This window comes from Curcuma longa, chromosome 4, assembly GCF_044706935.1.
Source record: "Curcuma longa cultivar G26 ecotype Majalengka, Jawa Barat chromosome 4, ITB_CL_G26_1.1, whole genome shotgun sequence".
NCBI lineage: Eukaryota > Viridiplantae > Streptophyta > Magnoliopsida > Zingiberales > Zingiberaceae > Curcuma > Curcuma longa.
In genome coordinates, this window is record NC_133864.1 from 2,904,963 (window position 1) to 2,916,736 (window position 11,774).

Here is an 11,774-nt window from a genome sequence, read left to right on the forward strand (position 1 = left end):
AATTTAAACAGTTAATATGATTTAAATTTAATTGATCTGATTTTAATTAAACTAAATCTTATTTTAATTTGATTGGATTTTTATTATATATTATTTTAATTAATTAGATTAATTAATTACAACAAATATGATTAATTGATCTGATTTTATTGACGTCTGATTTAATTAAGTCAGATTAAATTACATCAATTAACTTTATAATCAGATTAGAATAAATAAATAAAATAAAATTAAGTTTGATTTTTACCTATACTTGATTTTAATTAAATCAGATTAAATTAAATTAAATTCGATTTTGATTAAATTAAAGATGATTTAATATATCTGATTTTAAATAAATAAATATTTTGAATTGTTAAAATAAAATGGATTTTAGATTTGTTAAGTTAACTTGATTTAATTGAACCTAACTTTTAAATTGCATTTAATTAAAATAGATCTGATTTAATTTTAATTTATTCTGATTTTAGTTAATTAAATTAAATTAAATTAATTAATTAGATTATGTTTAATTTGATATTAATGAAATCTGATTTAATTAAATAAAATCAAATTTAGTCTTCTTTTAATCAAATTTTGTAATTAAACAATTATTAACTAAACTATTAATAATCATACATATATATGCTTTACTTACCCTAGATCCACCATCTCAAATTGCAAGCTAGGAATTCATGAGTTCTTCCTCACTTACTATTTGCTTTGATCAAATGGTGGAACAACCAACCCATTACACACTATCGGCAATCCTCATTGAATCATATATATTTCCCATCATTTTTGCTCAAAATATCATCTAATTACTATTAAGGCAGATTGAGAATGGGATTCTAATATGTTAATGCCATAAGTAGCCCTTTCCTAGTTCAACTAAATATACTAAACAACAACAATAACAAGTAAACCTTTATCCCTTTAAGTAGGGTCGGCTATATGGATTCTCTTACGCCATTAGGTTTAATCACCTACTATATCCTCATCTATATTTAAATGTATTTTATTCTATTTTATCGTTGCTAACTAAGTCTTCTTTAGTCTTCTTCGATCAATGTGTGCATTATGTTTTTTTAGGTAAACATAATAAATAATAACAATAACAACCAAACTTTATTCCACTAGGTGGAGTCAGCTATATGGATTCTTCTACACCATTGGGCTTTATCCCCTAGTAAATCATCATCTGCATTTAAATAAATTTTATCCTATTTTATCAATGCTAATCAAGTCTTCTTTGGTCTTTTTCGTTTAGTGTGTGTATTTATTGTTTTACATTGCCTAACTAGAACACTTATTAGTTGTCTAAATACATATTCGTAGTATCTTAAATGTGTCTCTTAGAGTTTTTTCTCAATAGGCACAAATTCGATTTTTTTCCTAATGTTCTCATTTCTTATCCTATGCACCCTCGTATGTCCGCACATCCACCTGAACATCTTCATCTTTACGACTCTCATCTTCTGCTCGTGTGTTCGAGTCATAGTTCAACATTCAACTCCATATAACACAACAAGTTTAACCACTATTTTATAAAACTTCTCTTTAAGTTTTAAAGGTACTTTACGATTACAAAGAACACCTGACACTCTTTTCCATATCAATTATCTTGCTTGTATTCTAAGTAAGATATCTCTCTCAACTTCTCCATCCTTTTTATAAACGATACTAAATACTTAAAGCTTTCAGTTATAGGAAACTTGTTATCTCCTATCTTAATAATTGTCTTTCTATACAACAACAACAACAACAACAACAACAACCAAGCCTTATCCCACTAGGTGGGGTCGGCTATATGGATCCTTTTATGCCATTGAGCTCTATCTCCTATTATATCATCATCTATATTTAAATAAATTTTATCTTGTTTTATTGTTGCTAACCAAGTCTTTTTTGGTCTACCTCGTCCTCGTTTGATATGCGTATTTGTCATAGTTTCACACCGCCTAACTGGAGCATTTATCGGTCGTCTAAGTACATGTCCGTACCACCTTAAACGTGTCTCACGGAGTTTTTCCTCAATGGATGCAACTCCAACTTTCTCTCTAATGCTCTCATTTCTTATTCTGTCCATCTTCGTATGTCCACACATCTATCTTAACATCCTCATCTCCACAACTCTCATCTTTTGCTCATGTGCTCGAATCATAGCCCAACATTCAGCGCCATATAACATGGCAGGTCTAACTGCCGTTTTATAGAACTTTCCTTTAAGTTTTAGAGGCACTTTACGATCATATAAAACACCTGATGTTCTCCTCCACTTCAACCATCCTGTTTGTATTCTATGTAAGACATCTCTCTCAATCCCTCCATCGGCTTGCAAAAATGATCCTAAATATTTAAAACTCTCAGTTCCAGACAACTCATCATCTCCTATTTTAATACTTGTCTCATTACGTTCAATATTGCTAAATTTAAATTCCATATATTCTGTCTTTACTCTACTAAGCCTAAAACCTTTCTCTTCTAGTGTTTCTCGCCAAGATTCTAATTTAGCATTTACTCCCTCACGTGTCTCATCTACCAATACAATATCATCTGCAAACAACATGCACCACGGTACGGTATCTTGAATGTGTCCAGTAAGTTCATCCATGATTAGTGTAAAAAGATAAGGACTTAGAGCTGACTCTTGATGTAACCCTATCTTTATTGGAAATGCTTCAGTTAATCTGCCTGAAGTCTTCACTCTAGTCGTTACTTCCTCATACATATCTTTAATTAGGTCAATATATACTACGCTAACACTTCTCTTTTCTAGAATTCTTCATATAATTTCCCTTGGGACTCTATCATAAGCTTTTTCTAAATCAACAAATACCATTGACTAAGAACAAGTCCTTCAGCTGTTCTAAGAATTTTAATTCCTAAAATTACATCAGCTAGATCTATGTCTTTCATGTCAAATCTTGAATTCAATATTTCCTTAGTGGATTTAATCATTTTATCATTATTTTCAATAATAAGTATGTCATCTACATAAAGACACAAGATGACAAAATCATCTTCAATGTTTTGTTGTTGGCTCTCACCAAACACCGTGTTGTGGTGCGATAGAGGTGAAGTTGCACTAGTTAGGTGCAACCAAGACTGGCTCATTAGCCTTCCTGTGCTACTGCCTACTCCACCACTTGTTAGTAGTGGTTTGTTGTTGGAGCTTCGTACAGTTGTTCTGTTTGGCGACCCAGTTCACTGTGCTCTGGGAGGGTGACTGGGATGGTCCGCGAACGGAACCATGCATACTGTTTTGCGATGTATGTTGCTTAGTTGTATACATGTATTAGCAGTACTATTATTGCTGCATTGTTGATTACAACATGTGTATGTGGATGTTGCACTTGGTTGAAATATGATTGCTGCATCATATGGTTGTTGCACCGATTTTACATGTCATGCATTATACATTGCAGATTTCATGATTTCTATGACCTATATTATTATTCATACGTAACACTCCTGCTTATTCTGTACTATCAGTAGATACCTTAGTTGATATATTCTCACATGTTGTACTCAGTTGACATATGATATATCCGGTTGATACTTAAACTTATTTCAGTTTCGGCTGCTAGCATTTGTCAGTTCCTGTTCATTACTATTCCTGTTGATACACTCTTTTTACTATTCCTGTTGATTATATATCTTTGTTGTTTACCTGATTATGCACTTCTCTCCTGTACCCACTAAGTATCTAATACTCACTACCCAGACCTGGGGTTACTTTATTTTCTCCCTAGGTAACAGATAGGTTACTTGGAGCTTGGAGTTTCGGTCGACTGCTGCTGTCTCACATCAGAAGGTTGTTGGTAGTATAGTTGTTTTCTTTCAGTTATGTTTCGTACTCCGAGGACATTTATTTATGGTCTGGATTGTAGTCGTGTTGGATTTATGTCGTGGTCACTCGTTTTGTTGGATTTACGATGTTTCAGTTTCGTAAAATTTAATTATGTTGAGTAGTATGCATGTGTTAGCTGTTGTGTGGTCGTGTGGGCCTTATTCTATCTTTGTTTGCAGTTGTGTATGTCTATTGGACGTGTAGTCCTATTTTCGGCCGCCTGTGGCCTTGTATTTGTGCATGTATTTAGGGAATTGTCATAGTTACTGGGGAGATGCTGCCGAAATTTTTCGGACGGCATTCTCGGGGCGTGACAAGGGCAACGAGTACTGGAGTCACGTGACTTCTCTAATTTGGTAATCCTATTTATCATTTCCACGCAATAATTTTTCCCACATAAACACATAACTCTTTGGGCAGGTTGCTCCTCAAAATAACTATATTAAAAATCTTTTTTTCTTTTTCAAAATTGGAGAGAGAAATTTCATATAGAATTTTTTTTTATTTTATAAAAAAATATTGTACAAGGAAAATATAAGAAATAAAACAACTTGATAAAGATGCATTCAGAAAAAAGTGCAGCATAACACAGGTCAACACTTGGGTGAAATAATCAAGAATATGACAGGCTGCAATAATCAAGAATATCCCGATATTTTGTAGTTGCTTTTAAAGTGCTCATGCTCAAAATTTATAATATGTTACTAATTAAACAAATCCAATTCCAACAACATACACATTAAACAATCCATTCCAATAACACATTTTTGTACCAAATAATTCAGTGTCATCTAGAACTTGTTTGTACCAAATAACTCAGTGTCAAATTCTACGAGCCCTAATTAACAAGTTGAAAATGTTACGATCCCTAATTAACAAATCTCGCAACCCTAATTAACAAGTCATGCAACCCTAATTAACAGTTTATTAATTCAATATCAGGTTCTACAATCCTTAATTAATAAGCCATGCAACCCTAATTAACAAGGTGAAAATTATACCTTACAAAGGGCCGGAGGAGAGGAGAAGTTTGGTGCAGAAGAAATTCGACGGGCGTAGGAGCTGAAGGAGAAGTTCGGTGCGCGTGGGAGCCGGAGCCGGAGGAGAAGTTCGGTGCGGGAGGCTTGTTTGACACCACGCGTGAGGGAGGTCGCTGCTGGTCAGTTCAGTGAGAAGAGGTCGCCGGGGGAGAGGTTGCCAGAGGAGAGGCCGCCGGAGGATAGGTCGCCGGAGGAGAGCACCGTGAGTGAGATCAGTAGGTTAGGAGAAGAAAGATCGCGGAAGCGGAAGAAAAGGGGGTGTCAGGTGAAAATTGGCGATATTAGTGACGGGAAATTATTTCCGTCGCCAATTCCATCGCTAATCAGCGACGGAAGAGTCATTCCGTCGCTAATTAGCAACAACCCATTATTTCCGTCGCTATTCCGTCTCTATACTAGGGTTCCGTCGCATTAACGATACATATAGCCGTCAAGTTGGGTTAGGGCCGCCGGGTTGGCCCGCCCCGCCAAGTAATTTAGGCGGGGTGGGTTGAAATTTTATCAACTCATTTTAAGATGTGTTCAGATGGATTGGCATGCTTAGGCCCGCGACCCGCGGGGGTTGGCCCGTGGCGGGCTTCGATTGGCCCGCGGTTTGAGAAAGTTTATTTATTTATTTTAAATTTTAAAATTAAAATAGAAAACTCGATGAATTAGTAGGTTCGATCCATTTAAATTATAATTCAAGTTTAAAAATTATAATTTAAACTTAAAAATTTTAACTTAGTAAATTTAAATTATAATTCAACTTAAAATTTTAAATATTTTAAATATTTTTTTTACTTTTTAACAGACCCGCCTTAAATTGGGTTGGGTTGGAGATTTCCCAACCCGCCAAATTGGTGGGTCGGCCCGCCCGCCCCACCATATGATGGGTGCGCCATGGATTGGCCCGCCCCGCCATGGGTTGGCCCGTTTGACAGCTCTAATGACACAGTAGCAATGAAATTAATTTTCCATCGCTTTAATGACGCATTAGAGACGGAAATTTATTTTCGTCGTTAATTAACGACGGAAATTATAATTTCCGTCGCTAATTAGCGACGGAAATAAATTTCCGTCTCTAATGCGTCGCTATATTTGAGTGTCGTCACATTACTGACGCATTAGAGACGGAAATTATGATTTTGTTGCTAAAAATATAGCGATGGAATATAATTTTCGTCGTTAATTAGCGACGGAAATAAATTTCCGTCTCTAATGCGTCGCTATATTTGGCTGTCGTCGTATTACCGACGCATTAGAGATGGAAATTATGATTCCGTCGCTAAATATAGCGACGGAACTATATTCCGTCGCTAATTCCGTCGGTAATTTTGATTGTTTTTGTAGTGGTTGGTGGTTTATTTGATAAAAAATTTAAAAATAGATTTGAAAAATTATATATATATATATATACACTAGATATTATTTTATAAAAAATGTTTTTAATTTTTTAAAATATTTATGAATTTTTTATTTTAATAAACGAAGAGTATAATAAATATAGATTAAAATAAATTATTTATATACTTGAAAGAAAATATCTCTTTTAAAAATTATCAAACCAGAACCATACTCCTAATTTAATATTTAATAGATCCTTTGTGCTTTATAATACATAGAACACCTTTATTCAAGGAGAACTAACTTAACTTCAAAATAGAAATATATTTAAATAGATTCGATCATAATTTAAAATCATTAGTTTAAAATTGTCCATTGCACGGTTTAAAAAATTTAGATCATAAACCTTAAAGTTCAAAGACGATTACACGATTAATTATTAATTATAATTTGATTCACAATTTATATATATAATATAATAAAATCAAAAAGTTTAATAATTTTAATTAAATTTGTTTACTTTCTTTTGTTTTGTAATTATAACTTCTAGTTAATTAAATATTTTGAATTGTTGATATTGAAATGAATTGAGATTGATAAGGATCGTGCATATATTTTTTTGAGTGTCTATTTATTTGCTATTGGTCTCGTCTCTATGGATTGATCATAAGTCTTCTCTATGGATTGATCATAAGTCGAAACATGATTAGAGCATGATGTATTTTGAGCTTATACTAAATTCGATTATTATTAATCTTGTAGTATTTTTTGATATATTTGATATTCAACAATTAAAAAGGAATATTTTCTCAATATTTATTATAATCATCGCAATTGCAGTGTTATTATCGACTATGACTCAAAATTATTATTTATATTTAAAAATATTTAAATTTATAAATATGAAAAAATTAAGAAGTAACTCTATTTATCCATTTAAAATATAAAAGAATTAAAATCATATAGTTCATTAATTTTTTCAATATTAAAATCTTCTATTTCGTCCTTTAAAATTATATTTTCTTAATACTTTATACCTTGCACTCAATCATTAATGTTCAAGCTTCTAAACAATTGAAAGCTAAAGTAGATTGAAAACATATTATATTAAATTTTAAATCATCTTTATTTTTTGTTATTAATATGTTTTAGTCAATATTAATATTATTATATTTCAATATGATATATTATAAGTTATATCTTTGATTAGGTTCCATGATAATTTTCATTATATATAATATGATTTTATTATTGAATAAATTATCTAAATTTATTATTAAATATATGTCAAATAATTTCTATAAACTTAATAATAACTTATTTATCGACGGACTAACGGATCGGATCATTGACAATCAATTCTGTTCAAGTTGACCAGCTTTAATTTTAAGGTACGTGAACAACTTTATCTAAAAATCTACTATTTTAAAAATAAATTTATCAAGATTATTTAATTTTAATTAAAATTATTTTAAAATGAAGTATAGAAGATATTATTGATAATAGTAAAAAAGTAATAATAATATAAAAATAAGATCGCTCATGCAAATGCTTTGCTAAGTAAGGTGCAATTATTGCCATGCATTCAAATAATAATAATAATAATAATAATAATAATAATAATAATAATAATAATAATAATAATAATAATAATAATAATAATAATGCCTGTGTCTCAAGCTCAGAGCCAACTACTCTCCGGCTTCCTCTGCCATCCTCTTCAGTCTTCTTCGTTTACATGAGAAAGGAGAAGATCTCAGGATCCCACTTCGATCCTCGCACCTCTCTTCTCTTCCGCTGATCCTCCGGAGATGTTCCTGCTTTCCTGCTTTTCTGCTGTTTTTAGTCGTTGACTCGGTCTCCGGGGATGTTCTCCGCCAAGTCGACGTCCTGCTTCTGCCCCTCCAAACCTCGGATCGGGGCTGGAAGCGGCAGGAGGGCGCACCCGCTGTGTGTCGGGAACCGCCGCCAGCGGTCCGTTTCGGTACGGCAGGTCAGCGCGGTGATCAGCAGCGACGACAAGAGCGCGCGTCGGCACGCGCCCGGCCGTCGCAGCCGGCGGTCCCAGGAGGCGCGTTTTGGCCCTCGGTGCTGCCCCAGGCGGACGCGATCGATGTGAGGCTGGTGCTCACAGTGAGGAACAGGATCAAGGAGAGGCTGGTGGAGAAGATCGAGAACCAGTGGGAGTACTTCGTCAATGGGATTGGGCAAGGGATAAGGGTGCAGCTCGTCAGCGAGCGAGGAACACATTTATGTCAAATTAGTTATTTATTACTTAATGGATATTTAATCTTATAAGAATGGTATTTTTCAACATATGCCCACTACAATTTCCAAACATAATATAAGATTCAAAAATGATTTTCATTTTCTTGTATGAACGGTTAGACAACAGAAGTTGTAATGTCTTAGTCAAAAATTCTTCCAAGTCATATGTCATATTCATAATCAAACTAGTTATCTATCACTTAACAATAGATATTTGATTTTTTTTTCTATATAAAACTTTATGAGTTCATTACAAAATCATATATGAGAAGATACCAATGCATATTTTTGAACATATCCCCACTACAATCTCCAAACATAATACAAAATTCAAAAATAATTTGTTATCTTTAATGAAAAAAAACTTGTGTATATTTTCAGGAGATAATATTCTAGGAAACTAAATTGATTCTTTATGCTTGAGATTTATCTATTTGTTAGCACAATACAAGTAAATTTCTAAAGTTCCACGTGAAGAAAAGCATAAAATGACAAGATTTATGATAAAAGAAACCAAAGGAGGCAACATAGTGTCGAGCTGTCAAGGCATTGAATTATATGGAAAAATAAAAAGCAAATAAACATATAGAAATGAAAAAAAATATTGTTCACCACAATTCTGGTTGCGCAGGCACACTTCCTCCTCCCATCAGGAAAAAAAATAGCTGCTTCACCGCGCCACCTTCTCACAATCACACAACTTTCTTATCTTAAAACCTACCCTACCCAACCACAGATTCTCTCCACAGCCTAGCCCACCTTAACCCATGTTCCCCACCACCGACCAATAGCAGCGAGCCACCGTCGGCTGGCCAGCGGGCTGCCGCCGGCCGGCCACCATCACGCCACAAAAACCACCGCGAAGAGGAGAAGAAAAAATAAAAAAATAGGAAAAATAGCTTTTACCGTCGCCTCAAGCAAATCCATCGCCTTTGTAGTCGCCGGAGGGATCCGGAAGGTTGGAATCGCGGTGGAGCATGCGGAGGAGGAAAAAGGGAAGAGGAAAAAGGGATCGGGCGGAGTGTTTAACCTAGGGCATTTGGTGACGAAATCATCTTCGTCGCTAAATTCGTCGCCAATTGGCGATGAAAATACTGTTTCGTCGCCAAATGGTGACGAAAATACTGTTTCGTCACCAAATGGCGACGAAAAATATTTTCGTCGTCAATTTGCGACGACTTTCGCGACGAAAATGATTTCGTCGCCAAATTCACTAAAAATGAGCCCACCCATCACCCGTTTAACTTAGCCAAATTGGCGACGAAAATCCTATTTCGTCGCCAAATTGGCGATGCCAAATGACCCTAACTTCGGGCCGGGACCTTTTTCTTAGCCGTTTCTGCAATGAATCCTTTCATTCGTCGCCAAATTTGTGACAAATACTACTTTCATTGCAATACTAGCGACGAAATTTCTTATTTATCGCAAAATGGTGACGAAATTCGTGACAAAACTTGATTTGTCCCAAAGTTGCAACAAAAATAAATTCGTCGCTAAAGTCGTTGCAAAATGGCGACGAATATTAAATTCGTCGCCAAATTCGTCGCTAAATTGCGATGAAAATTTTTCGTCGCAAAATACCGTCGCAAAAATACTGTATTTTTGTAGTGCATTTCTCTATAAATTATGATGCAATATAAATTTGAACTATCGAAATACCTAAGAATTAAGAACGAAATTGATGGAGCAAATAACAAAATAATCTCATGCAAAGAAAAAATTCAGTCAAATTGAAAATTATATTAATTCAAAGAAAATTTGGATAACAAATACGAAAATAATATTCTTAATAAAAATATAATAATTTAGTAAGGATTATAATTAATTCTTTATTTATTATTTAAATGGAAATTATTAATTATCGAATAACAAACAAATTAAATGATTAATTTATCATAGATCCATCAATTTTGAATATTTTAAATTTATTTTTATTTATTGTTAATCTTGAATATATTTTTAATTTATTTCCTTTTATAATCGATGAATCAATTTAAAATTTATTTTTAATTTAATTTCTTCAAAATTATTTCTTTTTCTACATAATTTGATTCTATGTTGTCTGTATTAAATTGTGTTTCGAATTTATCGAGTAGGTGTATAAGAAAGCATGCGAAGTTCGGACACTTGATTATAAAAAAAAAAGAGTAAAATTATTTGTTTTGCTTTTTTTTTTCTTTGAGAAATTATTGAAATCAGGCCTCTTTTAATTTTTGAATTAGGCTCTCCTGTTCCAATTGGGATTTTGTAAATATTATTTTTAAAAGTTAAATATATTTTCTTATATTTTTACTATTTCATTGATTCATGAAGTAGACATTCAATGTTATAAAAAAAACCAAAATTCAATTAATCAAACATTTTATTATTTTTCATTTACTTATTATTGTTTTTCAGTTTTAGTGTTTGTATCCATTTTATTAATTTTATGAAGAGCTAATTCCCTCGATCTAGAAGCTAAATTTTAGCCGATCAAATGTCCAATCCTTGTTCCTTCTACCTTAAATATATTAATCATCGAATATCCAATCTAGAATAGTGTTTCAATATCGTTGCTAAAATTAACTCTACTACCACTACAAAAATTAAAGGAAATAGCGACGGACAATTTTCGTCGCTATTCGGTCGCTAATCGAGATTAACGACTGATTAGCGACGGAAATAGTCTATCGCCTAAAATTCCGTTGCTGACGTCATTTTAGCGACGGGAAAAAAATTCCGTGACAGTACCAATTATAGTAGTTTGGAACAAAATCATTTTTACAGATATGCACTTTCACGGTATCCTCATCACGAAAAACTTTATTTCGGCATTTGCAATGATTGCACGGACACCGCAACTCTGCACCATTCATGCATTCTGGATGACTTTTAGCAAAGTTTACAAACTCTTCAACTCCAGCATAAAATTCGGCTCGAATAAATCCATCGTCTAATCTATTGTGCATCCAAGCTTTATTCATATACATTGTAACCTTCTGCAAAGACAAATTTTTATTGCATATAAATGATACGTTAAATTGAACACACACATTATTTAAAATGTTTTTAATCACTTATACTTTATACTATCACTTACAAACTATTATATGTGATAACAAGATTTATACTTATTTTTTCACACATCGCTGAGGATGAGGTAAGCATGCACAATTGAATTTGCACAAATGTGTTATCTTTATTCATCCTCTTGTGTGTGTGATTATATTCGAGACAAGCTATGATTACATATCTTTTGATCATGTTCATTAGCACAGTTAAGTCACATATCTATTTTATTTAGTCATTCGTAATCAATTTAATTTTTA